This window comes from Mesocricetus auratus, unplaced genomic scaffold (assembly GCF_017639785.1).
Source record: "Mesocricetus auratus isolate SY011 unplaced genomic scaffold, BCM_Maur_2.0 Super-Scaffold_100020, whole genome shotgun sequence".
NCBI lineage: Eukaryota > Metazoa > Chordata > Mammalia > Rodentia > Cricetidae > Mesocricetus > Mesocricetus auratus.
The window spans coordinates 21,093,098-21,099,229 of record NW_024429201.1 but is presented as its reverse complement, the minus strand read 5'-3'; positions in this window follow the sequence as shown (position 1 = coordinate 21,099,229).

The following is a 6,132-nucleotide window of genomic DNA, read 5'->3' as shown; positions in this document are numbered from 1 at the left end:
TCATCAAGAGACCTGGGCTGAGTAAATAAAGCAGTGAGTAATAGGGGAAGGCACGCAACATCAGCTCCAGCTCTCCACAAAAACACACACATGCACACATGTGCTCAAACAGGCACCTACCCACATGCACCCCCAACACATGTGAACTCATACACACAAAAACATGCATGAGCTGAAACAAAGGAGAAAATTTTGGCTATTTCATAGCAAGAATTCACACACACATACACACAAAGGGAGAGAGGATAATAGGGGGAAGAAATGAAGGAAGGGATTCCTGGTAGGGATGGTATGGACAATAAACCATCTGTGTAAAACGGGACATGATGTAGGTGGTCACACTGAAGATGACGGAGAGCAAATAGTGGGATGTGAAGCAGGACCAAGCTACATCCTTCAAAACCCGTACCCCAGTGGCCAGCAGCCAGACCTCACCTGCTGAAGCTGTAACAATCTCTCAGAACAGTGTTATCAGTGGACCAAGTATTCACACACCCCATCCTGTGGGGGACATAACACACACAAATCACTATACTGGACAGGCTCTAAGTGTCCCTGTGCTCCTGGGAAATGTCAACACAAGAAAACTAGGGTGACTGAAAAGAAGTTAGGAAGGTTGGGAGTGGGAAGGAAATACAAGATCACACAGTCCTGGCCACTGTGTCACAAGAATCCACCAAGTGACAGAGCCGGCTATCTGCCAGAGCACCTGCAGGAAAGCCCTTAGTCAAAACCACACAGTCCAAAGATGGAGAGAAAGCCCTCTGCAGACACTCTCCTGTCTCTGTCTGTCCAGAGGAATCCTGCTGAAGTCAGTCCCCCTACCCTTCTGGACCGAGTCACTTTGGAAATGACTTGGCCTGTTTGGAAAACATTTCTTTCAGGGAGGTAGACCCTGAAGCGTGTGAAGTGGCCTCTTGTGAAGTGAAGGGTGCTGAAGACAGCACTGCAGGCCCTTGAGGTCCTGAATGAATCCCTTCCCTGCCCTCAGCTGCCAGTCGTAGACTGAAGATCCCAGGGAACAGTGAGGCTGGGAGAATTTGAGGAGGCTTGACCACACATACAATCAATTGTGGTCAGTCTTCTGATGTGCCAAGAAATTTCCAGAACCACCGCTTCTTTGATTTCTGCAAATTTATCCTCATTCAGCCCAGTTATTTAGGTCTTCTACAAGGGCAACGTGAGGCTTGGAAAGCAAAACCCACATTGGTTTAATGCTGTCACTTAGGAGTTCTCCGGTCAACTGATTAAGCAACAGATGGAAAAGTGAGTTGTTTTTAGTCAAGACTGCAGAAAAAGTGAGTTCTTGATCATGTTTGCTTAAGTTTGATTTCTCAGCAAAATCTTTTCTTTCTTTTTAAATGGGGAAGGGGCCAAGTCGTGTGGCTTGGCGCCTGTTTCCTTAAGAAAAGGGCATGGAAGGGAGGTAAGATGCACAGGGGAAAAGAAACGCATGGCAGTTAAAACACAATGTGTTTGGGGAAATGGTCCTGAGATGCACGGAGCCATCTCCATCACTGCCCCATCTGACAAACTCGTGAATCTGGAGCCTGCTTCAGGACCAAATACTTCAGTAAAGCAAAAGAAAACCACGCCATCCATTGAGGTGGTAACCAGCCTATGGCAAGGATAGCAGGCTTCCCCTGGAAGAGTTGCTCTTAAGCCTTAAATCCTGATGCTATCAGCAGTTGATTGGCAACTTTGAGTCCATGTGAACTGCTTCTCAGCTGGTGGCTCCTAATTAACCTCTGTGCCCCCCCCCCAGCTGTCTATAAATCAGAAGGGTCCCCGAATTTGGTCTGCATTTAAGTCAACTGAGGCCCCAAGGCCAGCTGCCTTCTGTCTGGTCAAGCTAATCCTGACTACTTTTCAAAAAATAAAAACATCAGCTGTACCTGAAAGTACAAAGAAGCAGGCTGTGCGGGTGGAAGAACTGAAAGAGGTTAATGTTTTTCTCTTTTGTCTGCTTGAATTCCCTGTTTTTCAAGGTCTCCAATATGACTCATTAGAAGAGAGAATTCAGAATGCCCCTTTCTAACTAAACTTACAGTCAAAGGAACCAGTTTGATTACTTTTGTCTAAACAATTTGGGTATTGTGTAAAATTTTCACCTGGTGTGTATGTGCTTTTCAAAAATCCAATCATTTTCACACCATTTTATAGTTTCTGGTGTCTCTGGATAATGTTTTAATTGGCTTAGTTTTATGAAAAGAAATAGCTACTTTAGCCTTGTCTAAGAAATAATATTGTGAAGTTTCCATTGTGATGTGCTCGGTAGGTGCTTAATTTTAGATTGTTTCTAGACTGTTCAGTGCCAAAATATTCAAATTTCTAGGCCCATGATGCATAATAAAGTGTTGACGTGATACTATTCAGTTACAGCAGAGAAACTATACAGTGGAAATAAAACAGTATCAAAGACCTACATCCCTGAAAATAGGAATGGGAGCCTAAACTGGTTTGTTTATTTGGTTTTAAAAGAAAAGCATTGTGGGAATGAAGGATGGCTAAGCCTTTAACAGCCCTGGCTACACTGCCAGAGGATCCAGGTTCCCTTCCCAACACCCACACAGCAGTTCACAACCATCTATAACTCAAACTCCAGGGCATAAAACATCGTCCTTGCTTCCATGGGCATCAGGCACTCAAGTGGTACTTAGACATACATGCAGAGAAAACACTCATTCGTGCATATAGAAGAAAAGACAATTTACAAATAAAAGAGGAGCACTACGATAGTCATAACCTGTCAGGAAGCATTAATTCCCTGCTCCCTAGGCGGCACTGTCTGCAAGAATCCATACCTGCATTCACTCCTTTTCAATTTTAAAGAGAGATGTTTGTGTGCATATGGAGGTGTTCAGAAATCCAACTCTGTGTGGGTCCTCAGGTGCTGTCCATGTTGTGTTCAAAGGCAGAGGTGTCTCACTGAAGCTTCGGTTCACCAGACTATCTAGCTAGACTGGCCGGCAAGCCCCAGGGAATCCTCCAGCCTCAGCTTCCATGACACTCACTGTACAGACATACACCACCATCCACTCTTGGGTTTTCCCTGGGTACTCCAGACCAAAGGCAGGTAGGTTGTATGACCAACACTTCACAGCTAAACTATCTTCCCCATCCCTTGTAATTTAAGTCCTTATAGTGCACCTAAAATAACCACCAGGAGAAATTTGTCCTGTATTATGTCACACCAAACTGTATGCTGTACTTAAAATAGTGAGTTAGACTGAATTTGGTCCATTAATTGGAGGGAGAGGCTGTAGCCAAGCGACTTCAGTCCTAAATTCCTGGACTAACTGTTCCTGGTTTCTGGATGTCCCACTCACTAAGCCCAGCACATTGAAGACAATGTACAGAAAAAAAAAACAGACACCCTGGGTAGACACACAAGCCAGGGCTCACATCCCTGTCTTCCTTCCTTCCAGGAAGTTGACCTCATTTCACTGCCTCAAGATTGTGCCAAATAGAAAATACAAATGTGAAGTGTGCAGATAGTTAAACACTAAGGAGTTAAAGAAAACCAAGCTATGCTTGGGACTCGAGGGAAGCAATGGAGTGGGGGGGTCCCCTTGAGGATGGCGAGACGCTCCACAGAGCCATGACAAGTGAGAATTGCTTCCAAAAGCACCCAGCTAGGATCTCTGGAAATTGTCCTAAAAGCCTATAGAAAATCAAGAAGCCTTCATTCAAGAAATCCCAGTTGGGTTTGGTAAGACCAGCCTGAGTGTGTGGCACCTGACCCCTCCACTCTCCACCTCCCCAACGCCCCACAGCCCTTAGACCCAGCAGCTCCAGGCTGGGTGTGTGAGGTCTAGTGCAGAGGCACAGCACATGACTGAGGAAGGTTGGCCATGGTTTCTCATCCTCTTATGCTCGGCGTTTCAGCCAAAAATGCTGAGTGGGATAAGATCCTGCGAAGGATGGACGGGGGATGACCCACAAAGGAGAGCACTGCTCAAACTGCTGTCACCATAAAATGACCTTGTACACAATTGAGTCTCCATCTTCTAACTGTATCATGAGCTTCCCCCGAGATAGGAAGTAACTGTAAAACGAACCACCCAAGTGATTCAGTAAACAATAGTCAAATAAACCTCAGAGAGAGGAAAGCGACCAGTATCTACCAGGCTGCAATATTTTATCTAAAAGCATTCAGTTTCCAACAAAAATTGAGATGTGGAAGGAAAGTTGAGAAGTGTGGCCCATGCACAGGGAAAATGTCAAGCAACAGAAACAGCTTACAAAAGAGCAGGTTACCAAGCAACAGAAATGCCTGTGAGAGGGCAAGTTACCAGGCAACGGAAACCACCTGGGAGAGGGCAGGTTACCTGGAGTTGACAACAGAGACTACAAAACACCAAAGAAAAGATGTCTTAAAAATTAAAATGGTCTGATGGCAGTGTCTAATGAAGTAGAGAATACTAATGAAGAGATAGAAATTCTACAAACTGTAAATTGTTTAGACATTTTTAAAACAGGGATCTATCTTTTCTCTTATATACTCTTTGGTAAGTCACTAATTCCTACCATTATGAACCCATATGTATTTATTTGATCTTGAGTTATGAACCAGTATTGTTTTATTTTATCATTTAAATTTGCCAGCTTCGGACATTTGAGAGCTGTTTCCCTTTTTGATATATTTTTATTAATTCCTTGAGAATTTCATACAAGCATACAATGTATTTTGATCATATTCACCCCCACTCATCCCCCTAGCTCCTCCCAGATCCATCCATACCATCCAACCACTCCCAACTTTGTGTCCCATTCCACCCCCCACCCCCTCTCTTTCCCACCAAGTTCAGTTTGGGCTGCCCATTTACTCATGGGTGTGAGGTCATCCACTGGAATGTAATCTATTTACCAGGGGCTGCACCAAACAAACAAAAAAACAAAATTAAGAACAAAAACCATTCTCCCAAATAGCCTGGCTCCCAAGTCCCTTTGATGTGTCCCCATGAATGTGGATTTGGTATTTTAGGTATTTTGGTCAGTTTTAAAGAACCTCTTTATTTATTGTTACTATAAGATATCCCAGTCTCATTTTGTGTGTTCCCAGTTCCAGTTCTAGAATCAGCCATTTCCCCAAAGCATCCTACAATCTTTTATTGAAGAATGGCCTTAGAAACTGAAGCCTGGGTGCTAGATTTCCTTTGGGCTTTCCTTTTTAGAGTAATGTGGGTGTTCTAAAGCATTGGCACTGATGGTTGTGGGATTCTGTGATTGTACTTAAAAAGCATCAAGTTTCCCACTCACTATGTATGCTTAGGTGTATGTGCACGTATGTCTGAGTGTGTCTGTGCAGGTGTGCACACGCATGTGGAGGCCAGAGGACAGCCTTGGGTGTGGACCCTCTGCAGGCACCACTCACCTTGTATTTAAAACAGGCTTTCTCAGTGGCCTGGACCATGTCTGAGTAGCCTAGGCTAGCCAGCCAGTGAGCCCCAGGAATCCGTCCGTCTCTGCCTCCCAAGAGCTAGGATTACAGACTTGTGCCACCATGCCTGGCAGGACCTCACACTTGTGTGGCAAGTATTTCACTGCCTGAGCTGTCCTTTGAGCTCAAATAGTCCACTTTAAAAGGGTGAATTACGATATGTGACTATCAACATGCTGGAAAAATAAAAATAGTCTGGGAAAGTGTAATATCTCAGATAGCAAAGAAGAGATCCACAGACAGAGGCTACATAATGACAGAGCCTTTCCAATTAGAGTCAAGCACAGGGCCTCAGACCATCAGAGCAAACATATTTGGAATGGTGTCTACACACCACTTAGTTGTAAGATCATTGTTAAAGAAAACTGAGCCATTTCAAATCAAGCTCTTGCTCCCTCCATGCCTTGGGGAGTCGTACATGTGGCACCCTTTAATTAGAGCTTTGAAACAAGGGAATGGAAAGAACAACAGATCAAAACCTCCTACATTCCTGGAAATACTCGGGAGTCCAAACTAGTCTGTCTGTAATGGGAAACACAGCAACGGTTCTGGGGCAGCTGCGGTGAACCTTTAATGTGTTCTGTCTGGCGAGATGTCTCCTCCGCTCACTGCAGTGGAACAGAGGCCTAGGGCCGTATCGTACCTCTACAGCCATCAGCAGACACAAGGCGGAACAGGTGTGAGTGGTG